We start from the raw sequence: 15,547 nt of genomic DNA on the forward strand, positions 1-15,547 counted from the left end.
CTTCGTATATGTCGGAAACGAAACCGCACCACTTTTCTTTGTAAACAAGCATTTATCGTTCATGTTGAATTCTGTTTAATTTGTTTTTTTATTACAAATGTCCGCGACAAGCGGCATGTGAAAATAAAATATAGCCTAATACTCATGTGCATATACACGTGAATATGTAGTGAAAAAAAAAATAAGGGGTGCAGAACAGATACTTCATTCCGAGTACTGGTAGGACCAAAAAGCCCGAGAGTGGCTCTTTAGGAAAGAGAAGTATTAAACGCGAACTTGCAATTGAAGTACAAAGTGCGCAGAAGATATATTGAGGTGCCCTGTATATTCGACTCTATATTAGGCCGATAGTTGTTTTTTTTAATCACAAGATATAGAACTCCTAGGTCGGCTTAGATTCCACGTGACCAATGAAACGCACGAGCAAACTCCGACAGGCCGCTTTAAACACGCATCCCGGAAATCCTGGTTGAGCACTCGTTTCAAAAGAGCAGCACTACAAACCTCTTGATTGACTGCACAGAAGATTGGAACTGTACAAAGAGGAGAGTGATACGGAGGAGGCCAGTGATGGCAAGGACGAGTGAGCGGGAGTAGGTTCACATGAAAGAAATGCCGTTTGCGTGCTGTCCCTGCTGAACGTTCTGATCGATTCGACCTTTAACTTTCAAGCGTCGATCGTCTTAAAGTCTTGGTCACGGCCTAGATTCGAGTAAATATACTATATAACTATCTCGATCAGGCAAATGGTACTGCACATATGCGCAAGATTTTTTGCATGCTGTAAAGGGCAGAAAAAAGTTGATGGCCCGCATAATGTTCAGGCATATATATTAATGGTGTCAATCGCAAAAAAAAGAAGAAAACAGAATTAGGACACCAGCTGATCGACGGGATGCAGTCTAGTAAATTCTCTCCAATAGCTAGAGTGTACGTGTATGTACACTAGCTATATAATAGTTGGTTATTCATACCACATGTGCTGTGGCATAAAAAGGGGTGACAAAAATAAGTTGACGCTGCGTCTTCCGTGTTTCTTTTTGTGTGTTATACGTAATTGCATCGTTATGCAGTTACTACATTAATTTTTTTGCTCAATTTTTAGCTCTTACTATCGCGATCGAAAGAAACACGAACAACGCGGCGCCTACGCGCTCCGCTGTTCACATTTCTTTTGATCGCGCTTTCACATGACGTTCGTCCTAGAATGCATCACGGACGACTCTATAGCGTCTTTTTTGCTACCACCGAAGTAAAATCGTGATGAAAAGAAATGCGAACAGCTGAGCGCGTACGCTCCGTGTTGTTCGCCTTCCTTTCGATCGCGATAGTACGCGTATGTATACTCAGGTGTGCGACAGCGCAAATTACCTCCGAAATGCGAATTGCATGCAACACGCATTAAACCGCACTGTCTGCTTTCGATGTGCAGTCCAGCGTATTAACTGTGAGTACATATATTCACCGCCTTTCAGCTCGCAATGAATGTCGGTTCGACGTTCACACACTTCTCCCCAACTCAGGAACTTAATTCGGCCACCCCCTTTTGTCAAGAAACGAGAAAGTGCAGCTAGGGCGGCACACGCAGAGCCCTCAGATCTGCTGTGACGAGTTCAAATTCAAGAGATATATGGGATACGTACATGGGTATAACTAGCCATACAACATTGCACGCGGTTTTGAGCTCTGAACTTTTGACCTACGGCGCACGTTCCTCCGGTTGTGATTATACCGCCTTAAAGGTGTATTGGTGAGTGCTATCAAAATACGGAAAGGGACGAACACACAGGTAGACTCCATATTTCTTCGTATTTGATAGCGCTCACCAATACCTTCAAGGATGCATTTCCAACTAGCCCCAGTAGTAGCTCTTTTGATTATACCGGCCTCCCAAATGGGAAATAAGGTTGCGCATTGAAGGACCCCAGTTGGGGTTCCTCTTTCGAGTGACGGTCGGCGAGCAGGCTGTGCAAAGAGCGAACAAAAAGCCACCAGTTTAGACGGTTGACACGATATATCATATGAGCCCCAGGCCAACTTTTTTTTTGACGGGGAAAAAAAAGAAATTGGTTTTTGAGGAAAGAAATGACCTCACATCTCAGTGCACGGATACCCGAACAGCGCCGTAAGGGAAAGAATGAAGGAGGAATTGAAGGAAGAAAGGAAGAGGGAAGTGTTGCAGTGGAGAGCTCAGGAATAATTTCGACCCTGGGGATTTTTAATGTGCACTTCCATCGCATAGCATACGGGCGCTTTTTGCACTTCGCATCCATTGAAACGCATGCAGCCGCCGCGGCTGGGTTCGAACCTGGGCAGCCTTTAGTAAACCCCGCCACGGTACGTGGCTTAATGGTTCAAATCAAACGACACCCGAGGGACACCTCAGGTGTCAGGTGTCACTGCGCTCGATACTGAGAGGAGGACTGAGCACTCATGTTCGATTCCAGCCACGGTGGACTAGAGCTCGTTTAGAAGGTTAAACACAGAGCCAACGAGTGAGCCCTCCACAATCCAACCCAATCCAATCCGTTTATATTTAGGTATGGTCGTGTTCACTTTTCTTCCTGGCGCGCAGTCGCATCCATCCAACGTGAGGCCGGCAGCACCGCAAACACTTTTGCCCCTCGTACGTACAGCGATGAGTACTCCTCGTCGCAAGCTGTACCGTCAGTACTTGGAGCCCGGGCAGCCGTGGGATGTGCCGAGGCAGACGGCGTACAACGATGTGCTGAAGAGAGCTCGACGCGCTCACGCTAGCAACGTGGATAGTGTGACATAAGGCGACGAGTCCGACCATGCGCACGGAAGCCGATGTTCAGACAGTTCCAGCCACTCAGGAGACGATACTAGCTGTGTTGATGGCAATGAAGCGCCTGACGATTTTTTTGATTGCCACGAACAGGCAATCGGCGATTTTGATCACCCTGTCGGATCAAAACCAGTGGAAATGTGCAACAACGGCCATCCTGCGAACGAAGACGAGATGGCGTCGGTCAGCGATGTAGGCGGGAGTGCCGAAGACAGCCCTCCAAACTCGGGCGAGTCGACATCGTTCACTGACGTCGGCGAGCGTAGCGAAGGCGGCACTCCCAACACAGATGAATGGGCATCTTTCAGTGAGGTGGGCGAGAGTGGCGAGGGGGGCCCCCCGAACGAAGAAGAGCCAGCGTCATTTAGAGAATGTGATGAAAACTTCAGACGTTATTGCCTAGAATGTGCAAAAGAAACCCTGCCCAATCAGGTCATAAACAAAGCACAGACCATCCTTCTAATTTTGATGTACGTTGTGCACGCAGGCCTCTCTTGGACCCAAGTAGAGGGTTTGTTGAAGCTCATCAACACGCTTTGTGGCAGTGACGTGTTGCCTGACACCACACACATGCTTAGGAAGACGTGGGAGACAGAAATGGATTCCCTTCAGGTCCACTTCTTTTGCCAGGTTTGCTTTGGCTACTTTGGAAGCAAAGGGAGGAAGGAAACAACACACACATTCACATGCATGCATTGCAACACCACGCAGACGGTGCGGCGGCTGATAGCAAGAGGCGATTTCTTTATAATTTTCAACCTGAAGGAGCAAATCTACGACATCGTTACACAGTACTCTGGGTTCCTGTTTCACTGCTTGAAGCAAATGGCCTCGACTGTACCTTCCATGTATGCAGATATCACAGATGGGCGGCTCTATCGAAGCACAAGAAGCCAACTGAAGGCAAAATGGAGTGACCTGACAGTCACTATGAACACAGATGGATCACCTGTTTTTAAATCCAGTAAGTCTAGTGTATGGCCTGTTCAACTACTCATAAATGAGCTGCCTTTCAACATTCGGTTCCGTAATGTAATTGTGGGGGCACTGTGGTTTCCGAAGACCCATCCTCCTCAACATCTATTTATGAAGGCGTTTGTCAAGGCGTTTAATGACATTGGCACCATAGTGTGGAAGCATGCCTCTGAAACTGTGCTATCTAGACTGACTGTGGCATGCTGCTGTGTCGACTCGCCAGCCAGGGCATCTTTGCTTAACATGAAGCAGTTCAATGGATATTTCGGGTGCTCCTGGTGCCTGCAGAAGGAAACTCCTGTCGATGGTAAGCCATTTATTTTGGGGAATCGGGCTTGTATTCATATTAGCTTGCATTGTGGTCTACTAAATGCTTTTAAACTAAGGGTCCTTTGTATTGTATGCTGAGCGTCAAAGCTTGCTTAACCTGTACATCAGTATTTTGTTATATTTTAAAAACTAGTAATTTTATTGTTTTAGCACTGTTTGTTCATGGCACAGGTACGTGTAATTTGTGCGAGGCAGCCTCCTGCATGAGTGGCATTGGCAACATAATCATTTGTATGCGCAGTGCCTGACATCGTGGCATCTGCTCTTGTACACTTCTCTTCACACTTACTAGTAGCATTATGAGGCTCAGAAACAAAGTCCATGTCATGAGAAGTAACATGTATTGAAAATGCTTATTAATGCAAGTTGACTTCATCCTGTCATTGCTCCTAGAATATTAAGTTTTCATTATTGTAGGGTGTGCAATTTACTGGTTGTGTATAGTCTGACATTGAAGATCTAGATACAACATCCTTTGATATAAGGCAGGACACAAGACACTTACCATGATTGCAGTCTTGCACTGCTAGCATTGTTTTCATGTTTAAGGCATCTCAAAAAGCTTCATGAAGTACACATAGCCCTGATGCATGGCATTGATGCCTCATAAACAGGCTGGTGACAAATTTAGTGCTGTGATATAGCAGTGCACATATTTAAAGGGGTTCTAATAAAGTTGCGGTATGCCTGGGATGTTAAAACACGCTGCTTCACGAATATTGTCCAGCAAGAATATTTTTAATGCGCTTTGTAGAAGCCGAGTTATCTGTAGTTGATATTAAAATTTCACTGTCTTTGCACTTTTTCCTCTCCTCTCATCACTTTTTGTATGCTGGAAGGTCGACGCTCCTCCACCGACCCCAATTCTGGGAGCGGAGCTTCCTGACCTCTCGGAGCTGCGCGGCTTAGTGGCTGTGGTCACGGTAACGGCCTGACGTCTCAAAGAATGTAACCAATAGTCAGCTCTCAACTTTCTTATGCAGGTGCAGGCAATGGAGGAGGATGCGAACATAAAAAAGTCGGCGGGAAGGTCTCGTCAATTTTATGCTGCGTGTAGAAGTGTATTTTTGGGTCAGATTTTTGTGAAAACACAGTGCACTTATTGAGCGAGTTGATGCACTCTCCTCGGAAGGTGTTTCAGAGCCCTTTTAATAAAGTGGCTGTAGGGCACTGCATGACAGAGAATTTTGTTATTCCATTGATTGTGAGTCAATGTTGTAGCACAGGCAATCGTGTATTCATATTTACTGAGGTTTTATTTCACTTTAGCAGCTGCTATGATTTTATTGATAATGATAGCCTGGTTGTCTATACTCACAATGAAGGCACAGCATAGAATGTACACAGGCATAATGGAAGGAAAGCAGACAACTGCGTTCGCTCTTTTGCAGTCATCTGTTCTGTTTTTGCACCATGATGCTGTAGTTTTGTAAGTGCTTAATTCCTGTGCCTGTCTCTTGCAGGCACGATTCGGTATATCCAAGGAGCTGAGCCAGCAGCGCCACGCACGCACACTAACATGCGTCAAGACATGCAGTCTGCCCACAGACAGCGCCAGACCGTGCGTGGGGTGAAAGGACTTTCTCCACTTGTGAGCCTCCAAGGCTTCAATCTTGTGTGGGGCCTGCCACCCGATTATATGCACTGTGTTCTTGAGGGGGTAACGCAACAAGTAACCGAGATATGGCTGACTGCTGTTGGAAAGCCTTTTTATATTGGCAGGCATGTTCATGAACTCGAGCATCGCATTCAGCAACTGAAGCCTCCGATTAAGTTCTGCCGATTGCCTAGACCAATTTCAGAGCGTAAAAATTGGAAGGCCACTGAGTGGATGTTCTGGTTACTGTATTAAGCTCTCCCTTGCTTAAGGGATCTGATCCCTGAAAGGCACCTAAATCATTTTTCATTGTTGTGTCAAGGCATTTTTCTGCTGATTCAGACCTCCATGAGTAGTGTTCACCTCACTGAAGCAGAGCAACTGCTGTCATCATTTGTGAACAGGTTTTCCTTTCTGTACGGAAAAAGCAATGCCTCATTTAATGTGCATCAATTGCTGCATCTTACTAAAAGTGTGGAAATGTTTGGGCCTCTGTGGGGAACCTCCACATTTCCATTTGAAAATGTAAATAGGCAACTGGTAAGACATGTTACAGCCGCAAAAGGTGTGCCATTGCAGGTGGCGGAGCGTTGCATGATGAAAATGTGGCTCAAAAATGCAAATAGGTTTGTGGGCATGTCATCAACTCTCTTGCAGAGAAAAAACAAAATGTTAATGGTTCGTGACATGCAAACAACTGGTACACATGTGCTAGGAGCACCACTGCGATCGATGCACCTGGAGGACGCCGTCACCGGAATGTTCATTACTCAGTATGGAGAAGTGCCTGTCATGTCACATTATGCTCGAGTAGAGATAAATGGCATCACCATTCACAGTACTCAATACAATAGGCCTGAAAAGACTTGTTCTTACTGTGTGAGGATGACTAATGGCATTTACTGCCTTGTGATAGACATCTGCTCTTTCAACATAAATGGCCGAAAGGTTGCACTCGTGTGCCAAGAGTTGGTAATCTGCCAGCCAGTCTTTCGAAATGTCACGTACATGCACCCCTGTAAGCGTGCTCCTGCGAGTCGAAATCTCTGTCTGTGCTCATCTGATAATGTTGCTGCCCAGTGTGTGTTGCTCGAAATGGAGAATGTTTCTTATGTTTGCGATATTGCAAACAATTACAGCATAGATTGAGTGAAAGAAGGATTTCAGTACCTTGGTACTGCCAACTTTAAATGGAGAATAGAGGCCTAAAAAATTATATTACTGGAGTCACATTTTTCAAGCCTTAAAAGAACATATATTTTGAATGATAATTACAAATATGCTGTTTAAATAGCAACAATTTTAAAAACTTTAGAGCTCAATTTGTATTATGCAGTATTAATTTTACTCTTGCTGCATTCCATGTTGTCAGGGGAAGCCAGTGCCATGCATTTTAGCAAAATCCTTGCAGCAAAATTTCCTCAAAGCTTGTGACAAAAAGTTTACATAACATATGCGTTCACTAGGACTTTGTTTACATGAGGTTAAATGGCATATTTGAAATCTGCACACACAAATACATGCTATGCGAAGGTTTAATAATTGTGACTTATATTTTTTCCTAGACATTTTCTCTATTTAAATAGGTTTTGTGGTTTGGTTCTGTGCTGTTTAATGTCCCTAAGCGACTTAGGCTTGAAAGGATGCCATAGTGGAGGGCTCTGGAAATTTCAACCATTTAGGGTTCTTTTACGCGCACAGAGATTGCACAGTACACTGGCCTGAAGCATTTTTCCTCCATCGAAATGCAACTGCAGTGGCTCGGATCAAATCCATGTCTTTACGGTCAGCAGCCCAGGATCATAACCACTGAGCCATCGGGGCAGCCAATTTAAATAAGCGAATAGGGGTTCTTTTGGTTAAGAAAATGTGCTCGGCTGGAGCTGCTTGTCATGGTGACGATGATGTTTTCCTATAGCGCAAGGGCGTCTTGGCCAAAGCGTGCCATAGCGTAAGGTGGCGTCGAAGATTCATTTTCCGAGCATTTCACCCCTGAAGAGCAGATCACCAGACCAGGTGTAGACCCATTGCTTTTCCATTAGCAGTCAGCTTATACCAATCTGTACTCATTGCCAATAGGGATTGAGCTGCACACCTAGCTCTTGCATATAAGGCAGATGTTTAAACCACTTTTTCACTGCTGTGGTATAGGTGCCTGGCATCTTATGCCGGTCCGTACTGAATGCCATAGGGGATCGAACCATGCACCCGTCACATTAAAGATGGATACTGAAACCATTTGGCTACTGCTCTGGCCTTGGTACCCAGCATAGTTTGCCAAATATTTTGCATACTATGCCTGATATGATCCAATGCAAGAGATTGCACCTGCCAAAGTAGTGTTTCTGTGTCATGCTGTTGCTCAGTGCAAGCCGGTCACACAGACACGACATTGATTCAGCACACAGCTGTACAGTCAGTCCTTGCTGGTGCTTGATCAGCGAGGGTCATTAATAGGTAATTGCCAGGCATAGAAGTTACCCCACCTAAAGTGATATGTAACAGAGTCAGAACCTACTTTTAGTGCTACTCTTAACCACAAAAGAAACCACTAAAGTTATGGCTGTGCTGCTCTTGGTGACGCAGAACTCAGAATTGCCTCTCTATGCTTTTCATATTCTGCTTCATCTTTGCCTTTGTCATTCATGCAAAGAGATATGGTGGCACTGGTCAAGGATAACTTCGAACCAGGTAGTGCGGTTTCTACAAGCCAGCTGTTTTTAGTTTGTATGCATTGCTCTTTTGCTCAGAGGTCTCATTTACATGAAGTACCATATTGCAAGGATTCATCTGATTCCTCCCTTTGTGGCCGTGTTTCCTGCCTGTTGGCCCCCTGGCCTTTCTGCTGACTCCTTAGAAACCATTTCTGCCTCCAACAAGTTCTTAGCAAGGACATGTTGTCATCAATTTTTCCCCTTTGTTACCTGAAAATGTGTTTAGTTTACCTCAGGTGTAGTTACCACACATGTAACCAGCATTTTGTATTATTCCTGTGCAATTAGTTTGTGTTTCTGAAATATGTTTACTTCTTTGGCAGTGCATACATATTGTCATATGCATATGACATTTTGCCGCATGCATAACTTGTAGGTTACAGTTGTGGTTTTGAAGTGATTATACCGCAAAAGTTGTGATGTAATGTCCTACACTTCGACTACCCCAGTACAGGAATGCATGAGTGCTGCTCTGTACGTATTTTTTGCCATGTGTAATCACCAATCATTGTTAGTAAGTTCACCAATGTTTCCATGTTTTTCTGTGACTATTTTTTGCCATCACTTAGGACAACAATTGAATTTGATAGGTGAAGTATAACTGTAACAAACACAGTTTTTGTTTTCCACATGTGCATTGTGCAAATATCTAGTCAGTGCAGCTGGTGCCTATGGTGGTTGGTTGAAGTAGGTTGTTGACTGTATAATGCTGAGAACTTCACCCATGAGCAGTTGTAAGAACAGCATTTTGTTTGGTGTTTATATTGAGTTTTCTGCAGATGACGAGGGTTATGTTCTCTGTGACCTTGAGTAAGGTTTGGATTTTCTGTGTTATAAGGCCCTGACAATAAATAATTTCTGTGCCTACTTACTGTCCCAACAATACTGATCTGGTGCTAGAATGCACAACTGCAAGGTGGCCTGCAGTGAGCAGTCATGCCTGGCTATGCAACTCACTTGGGGAAGACTGGCAACTTTTCCTGGAGATATAATAGTCATGCACCTCCAACAACAGTATCTCAGTGCTGCTTCGTGCAGAGGTTTGCGTGCCAAAATATAAGCACTATTTGGAGGGCACTGATTTTGCATTGTGTGGACCAGTTACCAATTCGATGCTGCAGACAGCATCAGTGGCAGAAAGGCATGACAATGACAGTCCCACTGCTCATAAATGAGGTGCATTTTCAAGGAACATCATCATGCTCTTCAAGGGTGTCAGTTATTTGGCAGCCATAAGGAATGGGCTAAGGAATATAAAATTGGCACCTACAGGCCCAATGCGTACTTAACCCTAGCCATTGAATGCAGCACTTTGCGAATCCTCTGTAAAACCTAGATCTTATGGTGAATCGATTCACCGAATTATTACAATGAATCACTATAGTCCTGATGGTAACATGTATGTTGCGTATATGCCTGCTACAGGACAAAGGCCTCTCCCAAATATCTCTCCACTTAACCTCATCCTGTGCCAGCCACAGCTATCTTTCTGTGCACAATTCTTAATATAACCCACCCACCGAACTTTCTGCCAAATACACTTGCCTTCTCTTATAACCGAATCCGTTACCCTTAATGACCATGTCATCTTGCCTTCGCATCACATGCCTCAAGCCTATTTCCTCTAGATTTCCACTAGGCTGTCAATTATCCACGTTTGTTCTCTGATTCACTCTGTTGTCTTCCTGTCCTTTATCAGTATACACATATTATTTTTCTTTCCATGCAGCTCTCTGTATTGTTCTCAAGTTAAGTTGGTTGGACCCTTTTCATTAGCCTCCATGTTTCTGCCCCAAAGGTGAGCACCGGTAGGAATGGACAGCTAGCTATAAAATATTTCTCGTGAGATTGTTATAAAGCTAAATTTATCTGAGTATATACCTGTCAAACATGCCCCATTCTCATTTTTTAAATTCACACTCATATATGGTCCAGATCTTCAGTTATACCAGCCCAAAATAGACTTATTCCCTTACCACTTCCAGTGTCTCACAACCAATTCTAAACTGCTGTTCCTTCAAAAACTGAGTTAGCAGCATGTTAATTTTTAGACCCATTTACATATATGAATTTTTTAGACAATTTATTTCTGTAGTACAAAACTTTTTGAAACGTCATCATTGATGAATTTGAGCTCTGAATCCGCAGTGACAGCATTGTGACAAATCTGCAGCAAAGCAGCACAGTCCCTCGGCAGGAATCTGTCGCGCCGCGACAGAACCCGCGGCAGACACCTCTGTCGCACTAAGAGGCGTGCTACAAGTCTGTCGCGCCACTGAACCCACAACAGGCGGCGCTGTTGCTTGTCGTGGGCGCGACAAAAGTGCCTGTCGTGGGCTCTGTCGCGCGACAAAGTCGTGCCGCGCGACAGAACCCACGACAGGCACTTCTGTCGCGCGGGTGAACCCACGACAGGTAGCTCTGTCGAGGCGGGCAGCTCTGTCGTGCGGCACGACTCTCTCTGTCGCACGGCAGTACCTGCGACAGATGTCTGTCGCGCGACAAAGCCTGCGACAGATACCTTTGTCGCACGACACACGACAGCAGAAATGTCTGTCTTGCGACAAACCCCACTGCAGAGGTTTTGTCGCGCTACAGAAGCCACGACACGACCCTTTGTCACGCGACACATAGCACGACAAGAAAGCTTGTCTTGCGATACAAAATTTTGTCGCGCGACATATGCGCGACAGGAATTTCTGTCGTGCGTTTTGAACGGGTCGTGTTGCAGGCATCTATAGTAGGCTGCAACGTACGCGACGTGGCTGATGCTGAAGGATTGGACGAGCCTGATTAGGCTCTCCTCTCTCATGCCAGCCTTCCGGGAAGTGACTCTTTTGAGGAGTCGCATAGCGTTGGCCGCTTTTGCCGTGAGACGGGCGATGGTTTCGCCGTTTCTTCCATGATTTTCGATGGCCATGCCTAGGATCCTGATTTTGCTGACCTCGGGGATCACGTTGCCGGATTTGGTTACGATTCTGATTTTTTCGTATTCGCGTTGTCTGGTCTTGCTTCTGCCATTGCTGGTAGGTGGGAGTATGAGGAGCTCCGATCTGCTCGGTGAACATCTCTGTCCGGTGCCTTCCAGCTGGTCTTCTATCGCGTCGACCGCGGCTCGCAGCGCGCCCTCGATGTGGGCGTCGCTGCCGCCGGTCACCCACAGTGTGATATCGCCCGCGTAGATGGTGTGCCTGACGTCTTCGATGTCCGCGAGCTTCTCGGCCACTCCGATGATTACCAGGTTGAACAGTATCGGCGAAATGACCGATCCCTGCGGTGTGCCGGTGCTCCCTAGCTTCTTGTCTTGCGTTTGTAGGTCACCTGCTCGTAGCTCTGCGGTCCTGTCCGTGAGGAAGTCCTTGATGTAGTTGTGCGATCTTTCGCCCATGTTGAGCTTAGAGACTTGGGACAGAATTGCCGAGTGTTTAACATTATCGAAGGCGCTCGTTAGGTCGAGTCCCAGGATTGCCTTGTTGTCGCGGGCGCTGCCGCCATCGTCTATGATTTGGTATTTGAGCTGCAGCATCGCGTCCTGCGTGCTTAGGTGCTGTCTGAAGTCGAACACCGTGGCCGGGTACAGCTCTTCTCGTTCCACGTAGTCTTGCCACCTGTTGAATAGGACGTGCTCCAGCACCTTGCCCCCACAGAACGTGAGCGAGATGGGCCGGAGGTTGTCCGTGTCCGGTGGCTTCCCCGGCTTGGGTATCAGGATAGTCTTGGCTGTCTTCCACAGCTTTGGTAGCGCAGGCCGCTCTCCAGCACTTGTGGAAGTATTTTGGGAGGTTCTCAATCGAGCCGTCGTCGAGGTTATTGAGCGCCTTGTTCGTAACGAGGTCCGGGCCAGCTGGCGACCTGCTGTTGAGGTCGTGCAGGGCCGCACGGACCTCCTCGACGTCGATGTCACGATCGAGCTTCGCGCTGGGTAGGCCGCCGTGCGGCGCGTGTTGTTCGATGGGTGTAGTGGGCAGGTATTTGTCATTGATGCGCCTGGTGACTTCGTGTGCGCCGTGTACCGAGACCGCCCGATGCATGAGCTTGGCGAGTCTGTCCCTTTGGCGCGACTTGGTCTTGGTTTCGTCGAGCAGGTGCCGCAGCAGGTTCCACGTCTTCCCACTATGCATCTGCCCGTCTGCCGCGCTGAAGATCTCGATCCACTGTTGCATGCATTGCGCGCGGCAGTGCTCCTCGACTGCTCGGTTGACCTCCGCCACCTTCTTTCTGAGTCTGCGGTTGAGCCGTTGTTTCTTCCACCGCCTGAGTATCGACTGCTTGGCTTCGATGAGATGCGCTAGCCGGCTGTCTACTTTATCAATCACCGCGTCCGTTTCAATTTCTTTGGTCGCGTCGCGTACGCCCTTGGTGATTTCAGCCGTCCAAGACTCTATGTCTTCGATCTCGTCGTCAGCGTCTGTCTTCTGGCTTCTGGCGTCTCGGAAGGCATCCCAGTCTATCCAGCTGTGTGTTTTGACGCTGGTGTCGTTGTGTTCTGGTATGCTGATTTCCACGATGGTGTGGTCTCTGCCGAGGTCGGTTCCCGTGTTTCTCCAGGTGATCGCGCCCCGAACGTCATTCTTGACGAACGTGAGGTCCGGAGAAGTGTCCCGGGACACAGAGTTACCGATTCTCGTCGGATGCGTCGGGTCAGTGATGAGGGTGAAGTCGAGTTCCATGGCGTCTTTGTACAGGTCGCGGTCCTTTGCTGTGTACTTGTTGTAACCCCAGGCTGGGTTCATCGCGTTGAAGTCGCCGCAGACGATCAGCGTGTTCAGGCCTGCTGCGGTGCTGGCTCTGTGCAGTATTGTTTTGAATCTCTTTTTTCTCTGCGATGGGTTGCTGTAGATGTTGAGCAGAAATATGCTTCCTTTTCTCTTCTTGCCCGGGATTATTTCGGTGAGTGTGTGCTCGATCTTGATATTGCTTTGCAGCTCGGGCTCAACGAACGTGAGTCCCTTCCTGACCATTGTGCACAGGCCTCTCCCGTCGGGCTGGCCCTTGTGCACTCTGTAGCCGGGGAGGGACGGTGCGTCGGTGAGTGTTTCTTGTAATAGGATCACGTCCGGCTTGCGCGCGGCATGTGCTTTGTGCTGTTGGATGACTGCCTTCTTCCTTCCGAGGCCGCGACAGTTCCACTGCCACGCTGCTGTTGTTGCGTTGGCGGCCATGATTGCGTTGGTGTGTACCTGGTTTCCTGGTAGGGTGGATGTTGCGCGAAGAGGGGCGCAAACGTCGGGTGGCTCACTATCGGCTGTAGGGTCCTTTCGATGTAGGCGAATCTGTTCGTGTTCTCGGCTTGGTAGGTCTCCATTGTTTGTTTCATTGCTGTCACTGCTGCGATGTTCGCCGTGATTAATTGTTCGAGTTTGGTGAATCTCGCTTCGAATTTAGTCTCGGTGTTGTCGATTCGATCGTTTTCTGTTTGCTTGCGCGAGGCCTCCACGGCTCGCTTCTTCGGTGCCGGTTCCTCTACGGCCTGGGTGTTCATGGTGGTTTCGTCGTCCTTGCTTCTGCTTGGCGTGGGTCTCTGTAGAGGCTCGATGTTTCACAGCAGCAACTTACGGATCTCGGCGATCTCTCTCGTGAGGCTGTTGATGGTCGTTCGCAACGCCGCGTTCTCTTGTCTTAAGGTCTCGTTGGCTTCTCGCACCTTGTTTATATCGTCTTTCTTCGTGGCTTCGGTGATTTTCTGCGCGTTCCTTATATTGTTCCCTTTAGCTGCGTCGACCCAGCTGACTCGCTCACGTGATGGTGACCTTTTCCTACTGAGGCCTCACTTGCAGGAGCTGCTGTCTCTGGATTTTGGCGCGCGGTTCTCTGATGGAGTCCTTGACTTTCCCGCAGCTGGCGGCTTGTCGAGTGGCGGGAAATCGCTCTCGGACAGCAGCTGGCGTTCGGCCTGTCGGCGCTCCCATTGTCGCTTACGCAATACATAGGGGATCTTGTATTGATCATCTATCTCGCACAACTTACATTTTGGGGTACAGCGATGGTCTTCTTTGGGGTTGGCGAGTCCGCATGCCAGGCACGTCTTGATTGTGGTGGTCGGGCACACGTCCTTTCGGTGTCCCACTCGGCCGCACTGCTGGCAAACGTCGATCTGTTTTCTGTAGAGGCGGCACGGTATAAGGGTGACTCCGTATCGGACGAAGTTCGGTACCTTGGGTCCCTGGAACACCACGATCGCGCTGGTCGTGCTGCCGATCCTCTTTGCGCCCACTGCTAGCGGGTTTCTCTCGTTGACGATGTTCCTATCTAGCTCGGCGGTGCTCGCGTCGATTGGAATGACTCTGATGACGCCCTTTACGGTGTCGTGAGGAGCCGTGCGATATGCGCTGACCTCGTAGGGTTGGCCTTGAATATAGATTTCCTGGATTTTAGCGTACCTTGCCGCGTTGTCTTCGTTCGGTGTACTGACGACCATGATGTTCTGTTGCGTGTTGGGGCAGATGGTGTCCGCGGCGGTTTCCTCGCTCGTGATCTTGGCCGCGGCGAGTATGGCCGCAGCGACGGTGGTGGTGCTGGTCTTGACGATGTCCAGTCCCCCTCCGGGTCTGACGACTTTATTGCTTTCTTCCAGTGACATGGCTGGCGTGCTGCCTTGATGGCCGAGGCTCTGACATTCTTGTTGAATTTCGATTTCGGGCTTGTTTGACTCCCGCCGGGTCCGTCGGGCTTGCCGCTGTGGGGGTCCGCTGGCGCAGCCTCGACATGCGTTCCCCCGCGAGCGTCCACCCGGCGTCGTTGTGGTATTCCTCTGGTGATATCTCTTTTCCTTGAACTTGAACGCACATTTTGTTGTCCACGATCATTGTTGTCGAGCGGACGCCTCCATCTCGGAGCTGACGAGCGGCCGCCGCCGAGGAGTACGGCAGGCGGCGACCGGTGCGACGGTGTTGAGCCTAGCGTCCGCGGGACAAGCCTAGGCCTAGCACTCCTTCACACCGCGGCGGTAGAAAAAGTCACAAAATATGGCAAAGAAAAACGCACCTCTAGGGTCACCTGGTATCGGTCGATGCCGCTGGCCTTCACGGACACATTGGTGCAAGGAAAACTTTGTTTCGAGGTAATTAGCACTGCGTAATAGGTTAGCAATGACAGAGCCCATGTGATCACGTCTGCTCACCT

At 48.2% G+C, this 15,547-nt stretch overlaps 2 pseudogenes; both read right to left on the reverse strand.

Annotated features, from left to right (window-relative positions):
• LOC144123927 (uncharacterized) overlaps positions 1–13,587 on the reverse strand; it is a 33,384-nt pseudogene extending 19,797 nt beyond the window's left edge.
• A 377-nt stretch (positions 13,588–13,964) lies between these two features.
• LOC144123928 (uncharacterized) lies at positions 13,965–15,213 on the reverse strand (annotated as a pseudogene).
• Positions 15,214–15,547: the final 334 nt, after the last annotated feature.

This window comes from Amblyomma americanum, chromosome 3 (genome assembly GCF_052857255.1).
Source record: "Amblyomma americanum isolate KBUSLIRL-KWMA chromosome 3, ASM5285725v1, whole genome shotgun sequence".
In the NCBI taxonomy this organism is placed as follows: Eukaryota; Metazoa; Arthropoda; class Arachnida; order Ixodida; family Ixodidae; genus Amblyomma; species Amblyomma americanum.